The sequence below is a fragment of the Aethalodelphis obliquidens genome, unplaced genomic scaffold (assembly GCF_003676395.1).
Source record: "Aethalodelphis obliquidens isolate GAN/ISIS:26980383/991018 unplaced genomic scaffold, ASM367639v1 scaffold2, whole genome shotgun sequence".
Taxonomy (NCBI): domain Eukaryota; kingdom Metazoa; phylum Chordata; class Mammalia; order Artiodactyla; family Delphinidae; genus Aethalodelphis; species Aethalodelphis obliquidens.
Window position 1 is genome coordinate 9093029 of NW_020837946.1, and position 10478 is coordinate 9103506.

A 10478-nucleotide genomic window follows, 5' to 3' on the forward strand; every position below is an offset into this window, starting at 1 on the left:
GTTAAGTTGTCATGGTCTCTCTCATCTCTTTTACCCTGGACCGTTCCTGAGTCTTCATTTATCTTTCATGACGCTGACCTTCTTGAAGAGTACAGGCCCTGTTATGTTTTAGAATATCCCTTAATTCAGGTTTGTCTGATGCATCCTCACAATCAGATGTAGGTTATGTATTTTTTTTGTCAAGAGTCTCACAGAAGGGATGCTGTGTGCTTAGTGCGTCACACTGGGAGGCATGGGGATTGACTTCATATAGTCTAAGTCATTTAATACCTCACCACGATCCAAAGGGTTAATCTCCTCCTCCTCTTTCTCTTCTTGTTCCCATTTTACAGAAGATCACACTGAGATGTAGAGATGCTAAGTAACCGCATTAAAGGTGAAATAAGTGATGCAAGTTGGGATTTGAATCCAGGCAACGAGGCTCCAGGGTATATGCTCTGAACCACTGATTTATGCTGCCTCTCCAAAGGCCTCTGCTGAGTTTTCTCTCAGAGGTGGCATGGGTTTCAATGACACCATTAACACAACGTTAGAAACAAGTCTCCTAATTATATGCCAAGCACTGTGCCAACACGGTGCTTTACACGTATCGTCTTATTTAATGCTTTCAATATCCCTTTGATGTAGTTCTGCCAGCACACCCACTCGAGGGTGAACGCACAGGCTCCACAGAACAGAGGGGAGAAGCGGGGCTTCCAGCTCGGGTCTGACCTCACCACCTGGATGGCCAAGCTCTGGATGCTCTTAGCTTCTGCCACGCATGCTCTGCTGCTTTGCAACCAGGAAGAGGACAGCTCCTGGGTTTTCATAACCACTGGTTACACAGTCCTAAGAGTTTCCTAACGCTGGCCTTCGGTCTGGTCTTCACAATACAGTGAAATCATCTGATCTTCTCTGGCAGAGGAGCCAGGGTAGGTCCGGCTGGGGGACTGGTCTGGGGCTGGAAGATCCACCAGTGTCTCCGAAAGAGCCCCAGAAGTTCAATTTGTTCTCAAGGTGAAGAGAAAACTGGAGACTTGAGACACAAGGCCAGGTCAACACGAGCAAGAGTCAGGAGGAAAGCCCAAGTCAAGGGCAAGACAGAGCAAAGAGGTCCAAGAACATTGCTACAATAGCTGCAGCCCATTCTGATTCATCTCTGGCTAATAGGTTTCCTAGGTGTATCTGTCGAGCTTAAAGGTACAGGGTAGACGTATAAGAAATCCACCAAAAATGATCATAGAAAAGAGAACCACCTTCCTCCCATGTAAAATAGAAGAACCTGCTTTACTGATTCTCCCTTAAACTATCCATACATTGTTCTTCAATAGCTTGTACTAATTTTACTAGATAACACGTTTGTCTCACAAATGAGACGTGGTTCAAGTACTTCTCCCAAACTCCTTTCCTCTTAAATTTAGGCATTCACATCTCATGTCTTCAACTGCTTCCATCACAACCATTTGCTCCTGCAAGTAAAGGTACAGTGAGGTCGTGACTGACAAGAAAAAATGTTTGGTGTTTCTCATCCAGACTCAGTCCTATTTATTGATGACCTTCTCAAAGATTATGATGTGGAGTTGACTTCTGAATGTTAAGCATATGCTTGTTTAATGCCAATGATCTATTTTTGAACACTCAAAATATTTTTAAAATAGTATAAGTGTGCTCTGTTTCATGGGAAATAAAATTCAACTCCTGTTTATATACTGATATATAAACATTTCAGTAGACGAGGATTCTTCTAGCCTCAGAAGGATTCACTGCCTTTCCATTAGTGAATACTCTGACAGCATTTAAAATTAGATTTGATCTACATGACACTTTTCAGGAAAATGGGTATTAAATAAAAGAAGAAAAACCTATAGGTTCAAGAAAAAGCCATAATCATTTGCTAGTATCACTGATTTCATAAAAAAGTTTAAAAATAATTTATAATATTAGCCAACAAAACTACAATACAACCCCCATGAACCAAGCATTACTTCTTTTAGGACACGTGTAAGAAAATGTTTAATTTCCAAGTTAGAGGCAGAACTGGAGTTTTAGACCTTGTACTTTTATGAAAGCATTTGCTACTACAGGAGGATATTGGTTATTTTTATCAGAAAGAAAAATGTAACAAACGTGGAAGACTAATGTAAGGACAGGAACTAATGTAAGGACAGGAACATGCTAATCTTGCTGTGTATCGCTTCACCCTTGATGGGCTCTTTGAATTTGAAGCCAAGGTAAACGTAAGCTTGTAACCACCCCTGCAGGCAGGAGAAGTTTTGTAGGTGCTTTGGAATGAAGTCTGGGGAAGTCCTAGACCAGGAAGAAAATCCTGAGGTGCCTGAGATTTCTCTTACATCCTGCTTGTTATAAACACCCCTTTAGAAAAGCAAATGGGCTCCTCACGTAATCTCATGAACTAGACCTGCAGGAATCACAAGGGCTCTGTTGCAGCTTGTCCATCAGACAGGTATGTGCGGGCATGGAGACCAAGGGTGAGGCTGCAGGAACCCGAAGCAGAACCTAGGCTGATGAACGTAAAACTAATACGCTTTTCTATTGATATGCATTAGACAAAAATGTATAACTGGAACATCACAACCACGATTTTATGGACAATATTGCTTAAGATGAGGAAGGTATTTATTTATTTATTATAAAATATTGGCTATATTCCCTGTGCTGTACAATATATCTTTGTAGCTTATTTTATACATAGTAGTTTATACCTCTTAATCCCCTGCCCCTGTTTTGCCCCTCCACCCCCCACTAGTAATCACTAGTTTGTTCTCTATATCTATGAGTCTGTTTCTCTTTTGCTACGTGCATTCGTTTTACTTTTTAGATTTCACATATAAGTGATAACATACAGTATTTGTCTTTCTCTGTCTGACTTATTTTACTAAGCATAAGACTCTCCAGATTCAACCATTTTGTCGCAAATGGCAAAATCTCATTCATTTTTATGCCTGAGTAGTATTCCATTGTATATATATATACCACATCTTCTTTATCCATTCATGTTGATAGACACTTAGGTTGTTTCCATATCTTGGCTTTTTTAAATAACGCTGCTATGAACATTGGGGTGCATGTATCTTTTAGAATTGGGGTTTTCATTTTCTTCGGATATATAACTGGGAGTGGAATTGCTGGATCATATGGTAATTCTATTTTTAGTTTTTTGAGGAGCCTTCATGCTGTTTTTCACAGTGGCTTCCCCAATTTGCATTCTCCCCAACAGTGTACAAGGATTCCCCTTTCTCCACATCCTTGCCAACATCTGTTATTTGTGGTCTTTTTGATGATAGCCATTCTGACAGGTGTGAAGTGGCATCTCATTGGGTTTTGATTTGCATTTCTCTGATGATTAATGATGTTGAGCATCTTTTCATGTGTCTGTTGGCCACCCATATGTCTTCTTTGGAAATATATCTATTCATGTCTTCTGCTCATTTTTTGAGTTGTTCGTTTTTTGATATTGAGTTGTATGAGCTGTTTATATATTAATATACTGATATTAGCTGTTAATATACTGATATTAATCCCTTATCAGTCATATCATTTGCAAATATTTTCTCCCATTCAGTAGGTTGTCTTTTCATTTTGTCCATGGTTTCCTTTGCTGTGCAAAAGCTTTTAAGTTTAATTAAGTAGAAGGTACTTAAAGAACAGAGTTAATTAATTCATTGTATCTTGGACTTCAGGTACATAGAAGTGGATTCGTTATGCTTAGATTATAACCCATTCTCAGTACTGGTTCATATATAGTCCACTCCAGTAATTTTGGTAAAGGTGGGGTAGGGGGACTTTTCATTTTTTATTTTTTGCAATTCAATGATTTTTCATAGATTTGAACAACCATCACCAAAATCACTTCTAGAACATTCCATCACCCCAAACAAGCCCTGTACCCATTAGCAGTCACTGTCTATTTCCTCCCCTAAATCCCCAACCTAGGTACCAGTAACCCACTTTCTGTCTGTTTGTACCTATTCTGGACATTTTGTATAACTGAATCATACAGTATGTGGTATTTTGTGACTGACCTCGTTTACTTGGCATAATGTTTTCAAGACTCATCCGTGTTGTAGCATGTATCAGTACTGCATTTATTTTTATTGCTGAATAAAATTCTATTATATGGATATATCTCTCTTTTTTTTTTTTTTTTTTTTTGGTGGTACGCGGGCTTCTTACTGTTGTGGCCTCTCCCGTTGCGGAGCACAGGCTCCGGACGCGCAGGCTCAGCGGCCATGGCTCACGGGCCCAGCCACTCCACGGCATGTGGGATCTTCCCGGACCGGGGCACGAGCCCATGTCCCCTGCATCGGCAGGCGGACTCTCAACCACTGCGCCACCAGGGAAGCCGGATATATCTCATTTTATTTATCCATTCATTAGTTGCCAGACATTTGGGTTGTTTCCATTTTTTGACTATTATGAAGAATGCTGCTGTGAACATTCATGTACAAGATTTTGAGTGGACGTATGTTTTCATGACTCTTGGGCATTTACCTTGGAATGGAAACGCTGTGCCATATGGTAATTCTATGTTTAAACTTTTGAGGAATTGCCAAACTGTTTTCCAAAGCAAAGTATATGAGGGTTCCAGTTTCCCCGCATCCTCACCAGCACATATTGGTCAAGTTGACACATGAAATTAACCATCACAGTCTACTGCATTAAGCTTGCAGGGGTGTGGGTCGGCTGCCTTCTACACTGAGAGATGGGTGGAATGATGGTCTGGGGTAACCATGTGGTTCTAGGTCATGTTCGTATCTGAATTGGCTATAAAAATGGGACAGTCAAGGTGGCACTTTAGGGTATGACTCTAACACCTTCAATATTCTGTGCTAGAACTTCCTCAAAAGCTGATTTTCTCCCACTGTCTGCTTAATCCACACCATTAAGGCAACACATTTAAGGCAAAGATTGTCCACATCCTTAGTTACACCCCAACTCCAACGTGGCGTTATGAAATCAGTTGAATGCATGATAAAAAAAACTAAGAGGAAAGGATTTTAGAAGCATCACTTGAATCATTTTATCTTCTTAAGGGACAAGGTTATTACCGGATATAATTAAGTTAAAAGTGAGATTACTATTGTGGAACAATATGTAATTTGCCTAGAAATCAAGAGATGATGTCAGGGTCTTGTACCTCAGATACCTGAAAAATGTTCAGTGCTTGTCTTTTACATTTTAATGTACAATGGCTTTCTATTCATTTCACCCAGGCACACCAACCGGTGACTCACAGATAGGAGGCTCCTTTGCTCCAGGTCTGCTCTCAACCTACCTGTGTCAACAAGAGACTGCCAGGCAGTTAAGAGCAATGAAACTTGTGAAGACAAAATGATCTCTTAGAAAAGCCTTCTATGGGAAATGAAATCAGTGTCTTGAAGAGACATCTGCACTCCCGTGTTCATTGCAGCATTATTTACAAAAGCCAAAATAGGAAAACAGCCTAAGTGTCCACTGATGGATGAATGGATGAAGAAAATGTGATATATACACAATGGAACATTATTCAGCTATAAAAGAAGAAAGAAATTCTGCCACTTGTGACGACGCAGATGAACGTGGAGGACATTATGGTAAGTGAAGGAAGCCAGGCAGAGAAAGACAAATACTGTATGATCTCACTCATATGTAGAATCTAAAAAAAAAAAAAAAGCTGAACTCATTGAAACAGAGTAGAATGGTGGTTGTCAGGGTCTAGGGGGTGGGAGAAATGGGCAGATGTTGGTCAAAGGGTACAAACTCTCAGTTATGAGATGAGTAAGTTCTGGAGACCTAGTGTACAGCATGGCGACTACAGTTAACAATACTGTGAGGTATACTTGAAATCTGCTGAGACAGTAGATCTTAAGTGTTCTCACCACCAAAAAAAAAAAAAAGAAAAGATAAAGAAAAGGTAACTACATGAAGTGATGTGTTCATTAACTTGATTGTGATGTGATAGTCATTTCACAATGGACCTGTGTATCATCACATAGCACACTTTAGATATATACAATTTTATTTGTCGATTATACCTCAGTAAAGCTGGAAGGGAAAAAAAGAAAAGCCTTTTTGTGGGCATTCTAGTTGTGAAGTACCCATGGTCCAGAGGAGAAGCTTCACAGAGAGCAGATGAGAGGTGGCCTGGGGTGGTGTGCAGTGGGGTGAGGACTGGCTTTCAAAGGGCGCAGGAAAGGGCTTCCCTGGTGGCGCAGTGGTTGAGGGTCTGCCTGCCGATGCAGGGGACGCGGGTTCGTGCCCCGGTCCAGGAAGATCCCACATGCCGCGGTGCGGCTGTGCTCGTGAGCCATGGCCACTGAGCCTGCGCGTCCGGAGCCTGTGCTCCGCAACGGGAGAGGCCACAACAGTGAGAGGCCCGCGTACAGCAAAAAAAAAACCAAAAATAAAACAAAGGGCGCAGGAAAATTCTGGAGTTATTTGATGGAGGTGATGGTTCCACAGACTTATCTGAAACTCATCAGTTGTACATTTAAATATATACAGTCCATACTTCATCAATCAAACCTCAATAAATCTAAAAGATTTCAGAGGGGGAAAAAAGACTTTAAAATCTTACAGACCTCTTATCATCTGCACTTAAGGTATTTGCCAGGAACCCCATCTTGACTTACTGTCAAAAGCCTGGTTGAAATGGGTGGTATCTGAGAAGGTCAGGCCAAGGGAATACTAACCATCCATTTGCTCATGTTCCAATCAGCAAAAGTAAAACGTTTGGACCACATAAGCCTGGTGCTTCATCGAAATGTCCTCACTTTCTCATAATGTTCTCAATTATTTTTAGTCAAAATTTGATAATGTGAATATTATTTTTTTGCAAAAAAATAAAACAGAAACAAGAAAGGAAGGGGAAAAGGAAGAAAGAAGGAAATTTATGATAGCTAGAATAATGGTCCTTCAAAGATGCCCACATCCTAATCTCTGGACCCTGTGAATATGTTACCTTACATGGCAAAGGGGAATTAAGGTTGCAGATGGCATTAAGATTGTTGATCAGCTGACCTTAAAACAGGCAGATTATTTGGATTATCCAACAATCCAATTACCACTGCTAGGCCAAATGTAATCCCAAGAGCCCTTAAAAGTGGAAGCAGGCGGGACTTCCCTGGTGGTGCAGTGGTTAAGAATCCGCCAAAGCAGGGGACACAAGTTCGGGCCCTAGTCCGGGAAGATCCCACATGCCACAGAGCAACTGTGCCGGTGCACCACACTACTGAGCCTGTGCTCTAGAGTCTGCGAGCCACAAGTATTGAGCCCACGTGCCACAACTACTGAAGCGTGCGCACCTAGAGCCCGTGTTCCGCAACAAGAGAAACCACCGCAATGAGAAGCCCAAGCACCGCAACGAAGAGTAGCCCCCGCTCGCCGCAACTAGAGAAGGCCCGTGCACAGCAACAAAGACCCAACGCAGCCAAATAAATAAATTTATTAAAAAAAAAACAACAACAGTGGAAGCAGGAGACAGATGTGAGTATGCAGAAAGGCACAGAATGGTGCACAGAATTGCTGGCTTTGAAGACAGAGGACGTGGCCGGGAGCCGGGGGATGTGGGCACCCTCTAGAAGCATGAGAGTCCCCTAGAGCTGCCAGAAGGAACACAACCCTGCCAACTCCTTGATTTTAACCCAGTAAAATCCATTTCGGACTTTTGGCCCCCAGAACTATGAGATAATAAACCTGTGTCGTTTTCAGTCACTAAGTTTGTGGTACTACATTACGATAGCAATAGAGAACTACTACAGAATCCTTCAAGTGAGGTAAAAATAGCACTGGCTTCAGTTATTCACACAGTCATTTAACAAATATTCAAAACTTTCCCTGGGCAAAGCATTGTGTTGGGAACAGAGTAGGTATACGTGGAAATGAAATCTGTACCTGGTACCCACGAATGCAAGAGCCAGGCAACAGTTAGATACCGGGGAAAGCGCAGGGAGAGGTACCACCCAAGATGGGACAAAGAATAAGGGATTTTCGGTCCCCTTTAGCTGAGAACACTTGCAGGGCCCGCCCGACTCTTCCCTCACAAACTGTCATATTTTGCGGTCCAGCCTTGGGTGAGGGCTTTTTTCATCACTTCTCCCCTATCTCAGAGAAATGGAAGATACTTCCATTCCCACCTGCATCTTAGGTTTCGGGTCCTTTCCTCCAGCTATAAACGTGCCGAGAGCATTAGCGAACCTCAGCCAAAGCTGGAAACTACAGCCGGCCACGAGAGTGTGCACGTGAGGTGACTGCAATTTTTTTTTTTTTTTCCTGCCAAACCAGAATTAGCCGGTATAGGAATGAACGAGCATGGAGATTTGAAATTGCACGGATTGGAAGGAAGCTCAGGTTAGGTTCGGGCACCTCCAAACGCACCCTTTTTAAAACCACACGGACTGAGGCCTCGAGCTCCAAGCTCCACAAAACGGAGCTGGCCCGGCAGCGAGCGGCAGAGGCGCCGGGAGCCCGCACAGCGCGCCGAACCGGGCGGAGCGCAGAGCCGCGGGCACCGGCACCTCCAGAATGATAGGCGACGTTGCCACAAATCTCTCCGCCCAGCCGCTCAGGGGGCTCCGAGGGAAACAGCAAGTTCGGGGATCGGGGCGGGGAGCCCAGTGAGGCCGCCGCCCCGAGGGCTGCGGACAGTGAGTATCCCGGGCCGCGCTGCATCGCGGGCCCGGGGATGGAGCTGCGCCGGGGGTATCTTGGGCTGCGGTGGCCGCTGCGCCCTAGCCGCCCGGGAAGCGGCGGTGCGGGCCCGGGGCCTGGTAGGGGAAGGCGTCCAGAGGGTCGAGGGCAGGGCTGAGCAGAGGCGCGGTGGTCCCGCCCAGGCCGCCCGCCGGGGTGCTACGGAACCGCTGGCGAGGCCACCTCGGGGCGGGCGGGCGGGCGCGCCGGGGCGGAACGTGGGCACGCGCCGCGCTCCCACTGCGGCCAGGGCCCCGCGCGCGTCGTCCAGGGCGCACGGCGCCCCTCGGAATCCCTGCCCGACCCCAGAGGCGCGCTGGTTCCCGCGTCCAGCCTTACTCCTGCCTCCTCTCCCGGCCCGCGTTAGCTACTCGAACTAGCAGTGCTGGGGCGGAGAGGGGGAGACCCGGGCGGGGGCGGGGCGGCTGCGGGACTTCTGGGGGTGCGGGATGCCTCCCCGCGCAGGCCGCCGGGACTGCGATAGGCCTCGCTTCCCCGCGGAGCTGGCGAGTTCCGGGCGCGCGGGATGCCCGGGATGGGGGCCAGGGGTCTCGGGGTGCCGGGGAAGGGGGAGCACACAGCGCCCGGGAGGGGGCTCCGGGGCGGCGGAGGCGGCGCTCGAGAGATGAGGGTTGGCGCGGAGGCCGGATCGCCGTGGGCCAGCCCAGGGCGTGCGGACGCTTGTACCCCAGAGCGGTTCTGATCAAGGCCCCTTGGGGAGGAAAGGAGAGACTGAAATGGGGCTAGGGACCCGGGGCGGCCATTTCGGGGCTAGACGCCGCCAAGGCCACTGACGGTGTTTTAGGAGCTCAATTCTGCTTACCAATTAATTAAGCCGTTTTCCTTCTGCGGAAAAGTTGATCCAGGCTCTCATTAGCAAGGATGAGTAAGGGTTATTATTGGGCATTAGAAAAATTCCTTTTCGCCTTGCCTGGCGTGTGTGTGTGTGTGTGTGTGTGTGTGTGTGTGTGTGTGTGTGTGTGTGTGTGTGTGTGTGTGTGAGAGAGAGAGAGAGAGAGAGAGAGAGAGAGATAAAATAGGCTTTGGAATCCCTCAGGCCCGAGTTCAAATTTGGCCTCCACCACCGGGTAGTTTAACCTCTCTAAGCTGCATTGCCCCCATTCTACAAATAGCCTCAATTTCCTCATCTGTAAAATGGGGCATTAATACAACTGGACAGAATCGTTGTGGAGAAGCCGTTAAGCACAGTTCCTGACCCATAGAAGGCATTTATATTTTTAGTTCCCCCTGATACAGCGTGAACCTAGATAGGGTTCCCCGTTTCTCTTGCTCTGTGGTCTCTGCACAGCTCAGCTCCCCAGCCTTGGCTGCTCCAGCCTCTTCAGCCTGTTGGCCTCAAGTGCGCCCTCTAAAGGCTCAAGATGTCCAGTGCGCAGCCGGTCTAGAGGGCAGATATCGACAGAGCCAAATTACAGATGTGCCCGCCCCACGCCCACGTCTAATGAAGAACCTGCTACCAACATACTCTGTCACCTTTGGGGAAGATTGTATTTTTAATTTTAATTGGGCGCTTTCCCCTTTACCGCTTATTTACAGTGAGCTCACCACATTGTAACATAATCAACAGTAGCCAAATTAAAAAGCAACGAATTGGGCTTCCCTGGTGGCGCAGTGGTTGAGAGTCCACCTGTCGGTGCAGGGGACATGGGTTCGTGCCCCGGTCCGGGAAGATCCCACATGCCGCGGAGTGGCTGGGCCCGTGAGCCATGGCCGCTGAGCCTGCGCGTCCGGAGCCTGTGCTCAGCAACGGGAGAGGCCACAACAGTGAGAGGCCCGCGTACCGCAAAAAA

General features: G+C 46.2%; 1 protein-coding gene across 5 annotated transcripts in view; it reads left to right on the forward strand.

Annotated features, from left to right (window-relative positions):
* The first annotated feature begins 2479 nt into the window (after window positions 1-2479).
* SLC16A14 (solute carrier family 16 member 14) overlaps window positions 2480-10478 on the forward strand; it is a 35076-nt gene continuing 27077 nt past the window's right edge. The window contains exons 1-2 of one of the 5 annotated variants that reach the window (XM_027119037.1): window positions 2480-2612; window positions 5214-5573. The gene's annotated coding sequence lies outside the window, so the exon portion shown is untranslated. Of the gene's footprint in view, window positions 2613-4373; window positions 4519-5213; window positions 5574-7348; window positions 8625-10478 lie in introns of those variants that run through there. The other 4 variants (XM_027119044.1, XM_027119052.1, XM_027119028.1 and 1 more) reach the window with 4 other exon arrangements.